At 41.0% G+C, this 12,550-nt stretch overlaps 1 protein-coding gene, 1 non-coding gene and 1 pseudogene across 2 annotated transcripts in view; all 3 read left to right on the top strand.

Moving 5' to 3' along the window:
* The window catches only part of LOC132865856 (zinc finger protein 850-like), a 1,522,149-nt gene that overhangs the window by 149,531 nt on the left and 1,360,068 nt on the right, over positions 1-12,550 (top strand). The window lies entirely within an intron of this gene.
* On the top strand, positions 9,524-9,638 carry LOC132866870 (U5 spliceosomal RNA). Its single transcript, XR_009650637.1, has one exon. It is a non-coding gene; the product is annotated as a U5 spliceosomal RNA (small nuclear RNA).
* LOC132866867 (U2 spliceosomal RNA) lies at positions 9,812-9,989 on the top strand (annotated as a pseudogene).

The raw sequence follows: 12,550 nt of genomic DNA, 5'->3' as shown, positions 1-12,550 counted from the left end.
ACTGCATGATTGGGGGGTAACAGTGAAATGAATGAGCACAGAGAACACATTTACCTCATTAGTTAGCTTATTATTTGCTCATTCTTTCATGTGAACGTTTTTCATTTAATTAAAAACACGCTTAGAATAAAACAAATTGCCAACAATGTAAAAGAGTTTCATTAATCAATTAGCACATTACATATGTAATGCTTCCAGATGATACTATATATTATTTTAATCACTTTATATTTCATTAGATTTTGGTTGAAAAGGAACACCATGTGACCTTACCGATTGGATTTAGCAACTACTCATGTTTATATTGGTGACGTGACTGCTCAGCTGGTGCCCTACTCTTGCTGAAATAGCTCAGTAGGGAGAGCGTTAGACTGAAGATCTAAAGGTCCCAGGTTTCAGGACTGTGGTGGGTGTGTTCATTTTAGCCTTTGACCAAGTGTATGTCAGTATATGGCAGTAATTTGGTGGTGAAAGCAATCTGACCTCGGTGTCATGGTTAGCACTGTAGATTTTGACTCCAGTGACCTGAGTTCAAATCTCGGTAGAGCTTTTGTTTGCAGATTGTAATATACACATATTGTCTCAACTACAGGGTCCTTTTGGTCAAGCAAGCTGTCATGTCCCAAACCCTTTGTTTCCGTTAAAGTGCTCGTCTTACGAAAATTACATTACCTCTGGAAATTATACCTTATAATACTCGACATGTTAAATAGTTTACTGTCTAAATTGCATTTTAATATGAGACCGGGGACATGTTCTGTTTAGTTGGTAAAGTTTGGCTCTTTGAGTCCGCCATTACACGAACGCGTTCCTGGTAAGTTACTGTTCATTCAAAGAAGTGACATCATATGCGAAATGCTTGAAAGTTCGTGGCATTTCTGGCTTCGTTTGCTTTGCAAAGTGCAGCACATTTTAAACTTTTTTTTAAATTCCGCAACAAAACTAAAACCAAAGCATGCCTCCTAAGGGGTGTGTCCTTCAAGGCTGTTCAAGTGTAGCCGATGAAAAAAGTAGACTTTTGATCCATTGTTGCCCAAAGTCAGCAGGACACTTGCGGCATGAATGGGTTTGATTTGTACCAACAAAGAGAGATAACTTCAAGCCGACAGGACAGTTTGGTGTCTGCTCCATACATTCTGCAAAAGATAAATTTGTGAGGCAGATTCACATAGAAGGATTTGAATGACGTCTGGTACGCGGAGCAGTTCCTACGATCTGGAAACAAAAGTCAGAAGCACCATCCCAAAGAGCTCACCGCACAGTAAGGGTCAAGCTTGTGTTTAACCTGTTGCTTGAATTTATGAGTTGTCCATCGGCGTCGCCAGACCCATTTTACTGGGGCACATGCCCCAATATATATCTGCTGTGATCCAGTAAAATTTCCTGATCACATTTCAGAAACAGTAATGTATTTGGCACTGCGGAATAACCGTACACTGTAAAAAATTGCAGCCTCATTTAGTTATGTCCACTTACTACCTCTCTTTAACACAAAGAGCTCTGACAATTTTTGGATTTTGAACTCAACTTTATGAGTTTTAGAAAGTAAAATTTATTGCTATCCATTGTGTTGACTATTTGAAAATTTTGCAGATTTGTATGTGTTGATTGAACTTGGGTTAGTAAGTCATCAGTTGAAAAAAAAAAGGAGAGGAAAAAAGGCGGGAAATTAAAACTTATTCATTGTGTTGACTATTTGGGAATTTGTCAGATTTGATTGAACTTGGGTTTGTAAGTCATCAGTTGGAAAAAAGGAGAGGAAAAATAAGGTGGGAATGGGGGATGGGAGCTACAGAAAAAAACAACTGTTTGCAGTGTCTTTAAGGCAACATTGAAGATGATGAGATGAGATGAGGTGTCTTGTCTCGGTCTCCTGCTCCAGATCTATGTTCACACTCAGGATCACACTTTTTGGTTGCTAAGTACAATGATTTCGTAGATTTTTGTTGTTGTTGTCAATGGCTTCATAATATACTCAAAACACACACACAAATACTTTCAAGACTCATAATGGGCATTTTAGACTTGCCTTGCCAGTTACTGAGCTATATATTTAATAAACTCCACAAAGATCAACATACACTTGCATTTGTTGTCCTACCTTAACCTGACCATAGTTTTAATTGATATCACTGTTTAAAGATCGTGATGGCCAAATGAGACTTCGAAGCGCGTATCAAGAATAAGGGGGCAGATGAAGCCCCGCTTTGAGGCTTTGTATCGTTGAGCAGAAAACCACATGACCCATGATAAACAAGGCCTCGGTTGTGATTCACTAAAAGGTTCATTACTCGGACTCTCATTCAGCAGACTTCACTAGCGACCTACTGCTAAGAGAAATGTACAGCATGTTTAATTTCTACCTCACGTCAATGTTCTGCAACTTTACATTATTATTTGCATGTACAGTAATTTGCACAATGTTCCATTTTAAAATAACTTATGTCATCAGATTTTTTTTTTTTGCTTGTTTGCTTTACTTGTTTGCCTGTATGTTATTTGGTGTTGACCCTCTGTCTCTCTCTTACACACACACACACACACTTTGTCTCTTTCTATGGATTTATGGTCAGTATAATTTTGTCTGCACAATAAAAAGGTGTACATAAACATAAAGGGAGTAAGCTTTGTGTTCAGTGCTTGTGTGATGGGACTGTGAGTGCTACTGCAGCCGTGCAGTGCACAGAGTAACTTTTAGGGGAACCTTTATTGATTCTTGTTGAGGAACAAATTTTTTTTCACTGTGTTTGGATTGAGGCGATTCCTTTTCTTAGAAATTCCCTCCCCAGCCTCACGTGGTCCCTCATGTGGTTTTCTTCCGAACGAACCACGCCTCGAGGCGGGGCTTCATCTGCCACCCCCCTCATACTCGGCATGCCCTTCCGAGCCTCGGCTTCAGACGGCCATCACTATCGACCAGTAATTGCTGATTATTGTCTGTCTGTATTTTGCCACAGCATTAAATCATAATGTATTTTGTGTGTGTGAGCAGTTTAAGGACAGTTCCCCCATTTCCCCCTGATGAAGCGATCAGCCAGGATGTGTTTCTATCTGACACTTAAAGACATTGATTTGAATTAAAAAGTCTGCAAAGGGAATAAATCTGAATTAATAGTACAGATCTTTGCATAGATAACGAGAAAAGGTGTCATGAATTCAATTACAGGTGTTTACATTTTTCCTAAATCTTTGTTTGTTAAAATTGAATTTTATATACTCTATGTTAATATTTATTTTTAAACCTTTATTTGTCATATGCACACTTCAAGCACAGTGAAATTCATCCTCTGCATTTAACCCATCTGAAGCAGTAAACACATGCACACACCCAGTGAGCAGCACCTTGCTCAAGGGCACCTCAGCCCAAGGCTGCCCCACATCAACCGAACTGCATGTCTTTGGATTGTGGGGGAAACCAGAGCACCTGGAGGAAACCCACGCAGACACAGGGAGAACGTGCAAATTCCACACAGAAAGGCCCTCACCAGCCGCTGGGTTCGACCCGGAACCTTCTTGCTGTGAGGCGACCATGCTAACCACTACACCACCGTGCCGCCCAAAAGAACAAACATGCAACCAGGGTGGGACTCAAACCCACACATACAGAGCACAATGGATTAGCAGTCCATCACTTTAACCTCTCAGCCACCTCGCACACATTTAAATGTGTTTATTTATTTTGTATGATGCAATGATCTTTGGTGCGTTAGTAACTCTGTCAAAGTCAAAACTCAGACTCGTTAAAATATTTGTTGGAACATTATTGCTGTATATTTATTTAATAAGCCTGTTATGAAAATGTGAAAACTACATATTCACAAATAAATCTGTCTAAAATGCTCATCTGAAGTCTGACTGAAAATGAAATTATAATCATTTGAAACCAATCAAAGTAAATTTTGTGCTCCTTTTCCTGATCAGAGGCTAATTATAGGATTGGATCAAAACACAGTAAATGAATTATTACATAATGCTGGTTTGGGCTATAAACCTGTGTTTTGTACAAATCTTTTATTTCACTCCTTTTGAAGAAAAGTCCAACTTTATTCACGGATAATAATCCACGAACCACAGCAACATGCATTTGAAACCAATCGCAGTAAATTCTGTGCTGCTTTTCCTGATGGTAGAATAATTATTGGACTCGGACTGATGGGTTCGGAACCAAACAAAACCGCTTCCTCATAAAGCAACGCGGTGGAACAGAAAGACTTCATCGGCCAATCAGGCGGCACTTTCCTCATGAATATTCATGATCTCCCCGCCCACCTCGCGGAAATTGAAAGGTGTTTGTGTTTAAATGTTTGGAAATCCCCACAAAACGCTTATTTGTGGAAGCGGCGAGATCCTTATTGTTGGGCGAATCGGTTTATATCCATGATAATGAGCCTAAAGTTAGCGGCTAGTCAGAAAAGTCGGATCCGGTTGCTAAGCTAATTAGCTGTTAGCATTAGCACATTACTGTGTGAGTATTAAAGCTAACGGATACAAACACTGCAGATAATCTGATGAGTGTTAAAAACAGACAGATGCGCTCAAAATGTCATTAAATGTGTTAAAGTACAAACAGCAAACGAGCAGAAAAGGAAAAAAAAAGTGTTGATGATTTCAGAAATGTTAATGTGGGCAGAAATGAACCATTCAGCTAAAGTTTTAAGAGATAATTATTTCTGTAACTTACTGTTAGTTTGTTTGTTGGAAAACTCCAATAGTTTACTTGAAGTTTATTAAAAGTGAATTAGTTACTCTGAGGAGGAATATTAGCGAAGCTAAGGTTAGCTAGCCAGCTAATTAGCACAGTTAGCATAGCTAATGTGACTAAATTATTGTTTTTCAGTGTTCAGGGTTTTATTTGTGTTTTTATTGGGCTGTGAAACAGTGAATAGACCCTCTGGGAAATAATAACCGAGTTAAAACAGATAAAATGTTTTCAATAAGATGAAATGTGTCGGAGTTTATGACTGTATTGAGTTGTTGATTGGTGTGGTTCAGAAAAGTGCTGTAGAACTAATAGGAAAGAAAACTGTGTGTCACTGAGCAGAAATGAGATGATAAACAGTAGGACAACAAGCGAAAGGATTAAAGCATTTAGTCAAACATATTTTTAGAAATGTCCACAATGTGATAGCTGAGTGTTTAAATGCTTTCATTGAGGGGATGGTGGTATTGAATCGGGTTTAAAAACACACAGGCCGGTGGTGAAAACTGAAGGGAATGTTTATTACAGATTCTCTGTACAGAATTGTCTTTGCACATCTTGATGTATTTCTCACAGAAGGAAAGAAAAAAAAGATAAAATTCCTGAATTGTTTGTGTGTCTGAGTTTGCAGGAGCATCACTTGTGTAAATGTGTTTGGTGTAAAGGATGATTCGAGTGAGGATTTCCTGCTGTACAAAACAGACTCTGTTCTAAAAAGAAAGGTTTCTGATTCATTAGACGAGACGTGCAGATGTGTCTCACTTTTTTTTTCTCCATCTCTTTAGACACAGGAAGGACGTTTCCTGTCATCATGCTCGACGACAGCACAGAAGAGCATGACGACCAGGAAGAAGACCACAGGCTTGATCAGCGGGAGAAAGAGGATGGTGACGAGTGTGGGGTGATTTTGAGGACCCCGTCCCCTTTGATGAGCCCCTCCCCTTTATGGACCCCTATGAACACCCCATCCCCCTTACGCAACCAGTCCCCTTTTAGGTCTCTGTCCCCCTTATGGAACCTGTCCCCTTTGGGGAAACGGACCCCAACTCCTTTGTGGGAACTGATCCCCTCATGTCACCCATCTCCTTTATGTGACCTGACCCCTTCACATGACCCGACACCCCCATATCACCTGCCCCCTTTATGGACCCCGACTCTTTCACATGACCCCTCCCCTTTATTGGCCCCATCCCCCTCATGTCACCCACCCCCTTTATTGGCCCCATTCCCCTCATGTCACCCACCTCCTTTATTGGCCCCATCCCCCTCATGTCACCTGCCTCCTTTATTGGCCCCATCCCCCTCATGTCACCCGCCCCCTTTATTGGCCCCATTCCCCTCATGTCATAGGCTCCTTTATGGGCCCCATACCCCTCATGTCACCCGCCCCCTTTATTGGCCCCATCCCCCTCATGTCACCCGCCCCCTTTATTGGCCCCATCCCCCTCACGTCACCCGCCCCCTTTATTGGCCCCATCCCCCTCATGTCACCCGCCCCCTTTATTGGCCCCATCTGCCTCATGTCACCTGCCTCCTTTATGGGCCTCATCCATCTCATGTCACCTACCTCCTTCATGGGCCCCGACCCCCTCATGTCACCTGCCCCCTTTGAGGACCCCAAACGCCAATATTTTGAAACCTGTAGGCTACCAGGTGATGATTGTCCAGGGATAAGGAGGAGGTGGGATGAGGCTGACTGCAGTGAAGCCCCTCCTCGTAAAAGGCAGAATTTGGACCCTCATTAAGATTCTGAGGAGGCTTCATCAGGAGGTGCATCCCAATCCCAAATATTAAGCGAGCTGTAACCCTTGACACTACACTTTTAATTAATTAATTAATTAATTAATTAAAAGGTAATAATAATTTATTTAAAAAACAAGAATGTATTTAAATATTGTATAAATAATAAATTAATAATAATTTTAGAATAAAGTAGTTGTGGCATTTATTTTTACAAATCAGTCTGTAGGTTTATATATTATAGTGTTAAAGGACCCATGGCATGGTGGTTTGCTGATGCTTTAAATGGGCTCATGGAGGTTTCCGGATGTTATATCCGCAGCCTTTCTCGAAATGAACCCTCGGCACGTAGATATAGCCTCCTGGGAGAAAGCCCTATTTCAGCCCTTTTCCTAGTGCGTCGTTTTGCTAATGAGAAGCATGGAGGCGGGGAAGGGTAGAGGGTGGGGGCGGGCCATGGGCGGAGGGGGCATGCACACACATACTCGCTGCTATCAGCGCCTGTAGCCACGCTGCTAAGACAAAACCCCGTTCTCCCTCGGACTCCTTTTGTAAACTCAACGTGACACAGAGAACAGAGAGTGAGAGTGTTTGGAGTGGTAGTTTACGGACGTACAGTATAATACCCTAGGCTTGAACACGCACTCCATAACCAAAGAGGATAGAAGCAGCAACTACAGCAACATATCGCTTATCCAACAGAAGACATGCATTGCGGAGCAATAGTCAAACATAAGCTCATAAGTTACAGTCAATTTCCAGACTAGACTCAGTTTAACAGAGCATGCTGCATGCTTGTTGGTTTTGTAGCGCAGAGTACCTGGCTAACTGCAGGAAGCGGTTAGCTGCACAGCTAATGTAGCCATTGCAAGGCTAACGTGGTGTTCTGTAAAAAGTTATCCTACCTCTTGGATTTGTCCTACCAAGCCTACTGCGCATGCGCGAAGCCTACTGCGCATGCGCAGAACACATGACATCATTACAATTAGCAAGCTCTCATACAGACCGTTTTATTATTCAAAACAAGTCATTACAAATTATTTGACTTGGCCAAAGACTCGACCAATACGCACAAAACATAAAAATCGGCAAATGCGTGAATTTTCTATCAGCCCAGCTGATTGGTAGGACAAAACTACTGTTGAATTTTCCTACCCTCCTGGATTTCGTGCATGCGCAGTAGGCTTGGTAGGACAAATCCAAGCGGTAGGATAACTTTACAGAACAGTGGCACCGATTTTAAAACACGGCAAAACGACTTAACAGTTATACACTTACTTGTTCGGTGTTTGTGGCTAATGCGGCAGGGATGCTTGGTACGGACCCAGGCTTCAGTGACAGTTGATGTGCAAAACCTGCCCTGTACTGTCCCAAGTTGTGGAAACATTCATCAGGAAAATGCTTCCGACAAACATACACTGTCTTAGGTAGACTCGACGGTGTATTATTGGAGTAAATAAAATTAAGCCACTGCGTCTTCAGGGGCTCTCCCATCGGCAGTAAAAACAGACTCCTTTCTGTGTTGTCACATCCATGTACAGCGCAACTTTTGAGCTGGGCGGGCAATCCATACAGTGGGTGGGAATCCAGAGGGGGGGCGTGGGGATCATCTCCCTTGCTGACGTAGTAAAGGGAAGAGCCTATCAATGCGCCATTTTGACGCGCCATTCTCAAATGTTGACAAAGGGTGGGCATAGTTTGGTTTACACATTATGACATTTCTAGCCACTGGGGTGACTTAAGAAGGTCAGAGGAACTCATTTTAACGTTAAAAAACCTCAGAAAGTGAAAATTTCATGCCATGGGACCTTTAAAAATCCAGGTGTTTAACAGTAGGATGTTATTATGTCACTCTTTAGTATGATCAATATTTATAAATTAATAGTCATCAAATTTATATATGGTAATGGTAAAGTATAGTATATTTTACGTATTCTTTATGTAAATATGTACATATGTCTATTAAAGCTTTAAGCTTAATAGGTTTTTAAGATATATAATAAAGTATAAATATTATAGTCTAATAATATCTGATAAATGTATAGATTAGCATATTATTTTTTGCTTTTAAATAATCAATAAATAAAAATAAAATGGTTTTTAAAATTAACAATTTATTTCAACAACGATAATAATTTAATAAAATAATCATTTTAAAATAAAGCAGTTCTAGCAATTATTTTAAAAATCAGTCTGTAGATTTATATTCAGCAGAAGCTGCTAGAAAGTCTGGAGCCCAGTGTAAGAGCCTGCTACTGAGAGAAACTGCAGTTAATTTGCAGCCTGGAACCATACGAAACGGGAGAGGAACTGAGTGAAGACAATGCATTGCTGCCCGCTGTAACATACCCAAACATCATCAAGTACATAATTTTTTCGCTAAGTCCACACATTGCTGAGGATCTGAAGTGTTTCAAGGGACGAGAAGCCTATAGCCAGATGTGCTGTGGTTGGGTCAGGGAACGAAAAGCATGGAAATTTGGTGACAAATATCTGGTGAAAGCAAAGGTGTGTACTGTGTACATTAGATGTACAGTGATATACTGTAGATCATGAATCACATCCCCTGTGGGCCTACCTCAGCTGACAGCAGATGGCTGATTGTGATTTTTAACTTTAGCTTCTTCTCAAGAGAACATACAGAAGCACCATCACGGCTAGACAGGAGAAATATAATTTTGTGCTTAATTTTAAGACACTGATCAAAACTTAAAAAAACTCATACCTGATACAAAGTGAACTGAACACACTCTTATGTTGTGTGGATTTTTGTCGGTCAGATCCTGGTTTAGTTTGGCAAGCCAGAGACGACAACGCTCCTCTGACAATTTTCTGGTTTCGTCCCCCTGAGTTTAGATTATTTTAGGTAATCAGTAGAAGTGCAGATGTTTCTCATGATCTGAGCGATTGTGGCAACCCAGAACTGTGCAGTAATTCACCATTATTTGGTTTGTTTACGAAAAATTCACAAAGATTGCTTTGCTGTTGATGTGTCCGATGCCTCCAATATGGCCGACTTCTGGTTTGAGGATGTCACGTGAAAACACTCTAGACGGTGTCACTAACCTGATCCAGTGTTAAGTGTAGCTCAGGTTTCTCTTCATTGCCGCATAAATCTTTCGCCTTTTACTAAAGATTTCCGGGGAGAGGAATGTTAACGAGTTCAGCTTATTTTTGCAGGCTTTGCTCTGGTAGAGCTGGACATTTTTGGTGGTCAAATGTTAGAAATATCAAACTTTCTGCAGGGAAACACTCCCCTACACACACGCACATACACGCCCCCAAGATGATGTCTCTCTTCAAAAGGATCCAGCTGTTGGGGGTGGAGTCTAGCAGTGTATACCTTTCTGGATTTTAATATGTGGAAGTGGTATATTTAAAGCCATTGACTTTAGTGTAGTATCTGTTCTTATCAGTTTATTATTGGATTTTTTTTTTTTTTACATGAGCGTGTTTTATTAAATAGATTCTTAGAGCAGGGAGTTGTAATAGCAGCTTGCTCCACGCATCAACCCGTGATTCTAGTACCTCCAGGAATAGTGCCCTCATTCAAAAAATGAAGAAAAAAACATCTTTCTTTCATAGCGGAACTCCATAGGTATAGAATTGAATTGTTTTCTGATGGTTTTGGTCCTGTGTGTGCCTTCCACCACAGGAAACCCAACAACTAGTGAAGTGAATAGTGAAGTAGAGTAGTATTTGGGATAGTGTAGTAGTGAGTAACTTGTCGCTGTTGTCGCCCAACGTTTTGTATAACATAAGGAAACAGTATAGTAACTATAACGGTAAAGAAATAAAACTAAAGAGGCTGGCTATGATATAAGAAAATTCTACAACCCAGAAGCAGATGGGAGCTCCGCTTTTAGGCAGTGCCTCAGTCTATATATTAAGGCTTAAAACTCATCCTATGCCAGGTGGCACAGTGGTGTAGCGCTTAGCGCTGTCGCCTCACAGCAAGAAGATCTGGGTTCGATCCCCGTGGCTCGCGAGGGCCTTTCTGTGTGGAGTTTGCATGTTGTCTGTGTGGGTTTCCCCCAAAGACATGCAGGTTAGGTTAACTGGTGACTCTAAATTGAGCGTGAGTGTGAATGGTTGTCTGTGTCTATGTGTCAGCCCTGCGATGACCTGGTGACTTGTCCAGGGTGTACCCTGCCTTTTGCACGATAGGCTCCAGCTTGCCTGTGACCCAGTAGAACAGGATAAAGTGGCTAGAGATAATGAGATGAGATAATTCATTAAATCAGGTTTGGAGAGCATGCAAATTATGCAACCTATTAGTTCATTTGTCTTCAGTATAATAAAACTGTTTTACTGCTTTATGATACTATTATACAACATGTGGCACCAATATAATCCCTTTATAAATATTCAGAGAGAAAGTGAGATTCCCAACAAAAATTTCTCAAAATCATCAGCAGAACTGCCGACAGTATAAACAAAACTGTGTGAAAGTTTTTGTACAGTGCAGTTGGATTTCCTGTCACTGTGGGCTGCAGAGCGCAGTAGTATAGTGCAGAGTCTGATACAGCAGCAGAGGAGATGAGCAGATCCACTTGTTTATTCTCTTCATCAACTTCAGCAGACATTCTTGGAGGAAGGTTGGAACTAAGAGCTCCATTTGGAACAATATAAAGAAGGAACTCAGGTGTAGATTTTGGATGCTGTCTGTACCATTGCAGGTTGTAGACTGTACCAGTGAATTTTCTGTAGCTGCAGGACAGAGTGACATCATCACCTTCATGTACAACTTCACGAGTGAAAAGTGGCTCTATTGAATCTGCCATGGAGTCACCTGTCATAGAGAACATAATGTTTTTAACCTTTACATAATCAAGCCAGAACTACACAAGTCAGACCCACATTCTGCTGTTTCTCAACACCACACAGACTAATTAATCATTAATTCAACACATAACTTTTGAAATAAAAAAAAAAATCTAATCAAAACTCACCAAGTGAAAGCCACAGACACATTAATATAACAGTGAACATGATGAATGGTCTTAGCTGAATTAAAATATTCTGAGGACTTTCTGTAAGCTAATATGGAAACATCATAAAGTTTCAAGAAGCATCATGAAGCTCCGCCCCCACAACATCACATGACAGTGTCACTTACAGTGTTGACAGATTGTTGAGTTGCTGCAGCAGCCTGGCTTTACATTCAGTTCAATTTTATTTGTATAGAACTATTAACAACAGACACTGCTGCAAAGCAACTTTACAGAACTATATTAAAGCCAGATATAAATTTATGCCGACTGAGCAAACCTGAGGTGACAGTGGCAACTCCTGAGACAACAAAAGGAAGAAATCTTGAGGGAACCCATCCTCATTTGGGTGATAACAGACAGTGTGATTATAAATACCTCACTTCTATAACTGTGTCCTATTGAGGTTTTTCACCCACGTGACCAAGTCATGTGATGCTGCCATTTTGGACGTCACGGCTCGAATCAGTTTGAATGCGAGGAAGGCGACAAACGAAAAACATAAAAGAAAAAGGAGCAAGATGCAGAAAACACCTTCACTATCCAGCGACGTAGGGCATTTACAGGGTGAGCAGAGGGAGAGGTATTTGCAAAAATTGAGGTTAGCAGGCTTAGAGAACGACGTTTACCTGCTTCCACCAGGATTGTTCACTGACGTACGGAAGTACACAAAGCCCTCGTCTTTACCTGACTTCGGCCCACATGATCTGTATACCTATGTCGTTAAAAACCCATCGCCATACACAGGTATTGATCTGAAAGCGTACAAGAGTTTGGATGCCTACAAATATTTTGTGTCAGGCTGGGTAACATGCCTACATCAGCGGGTCGTCCCTAGAGCCAGTGGTCGCCATCTTATTACAGCTAAGGTTTGTTCACATTTTCATTTACTTTCGGTCCTCAGGATAAACAAAATGTTATTAAATGGCATTGAAATAACTTCTTAGTCTGTTGAGACATGGCCCGTTATAAATTTGCTGTTACCAGGCAATGACCAAGAACTGTATTATTAGGGTCGGTGTCTGTGTTGTAGCAGTGTACTAGCAGCTAGCTGTTAGCACTAGCTAATGTCAACAACAGTAGCTAGTATGTTACTGTAGCAATGTTTACGTTCAGTCAT

The sequence above is a fragment of the Neoarius graeffei genome, chromosome 18 (assembly GCF_027579695.1).
Source record: "Neoarius graeffei isolate fNeoGra1 chromosome 18, fNeoGra1.pri, whole genome shotgun sequence".
NCBI lineage: Eukaryota > Metazoa > Chordata > Actinopteri > Siluriformes > Ariidae > Neoarius > Neoarius graeffei.
Note: the sequence above shows the minus strand (reverse complement) of the source record. Positions and strands in the feature narration are given on the sequence as shown.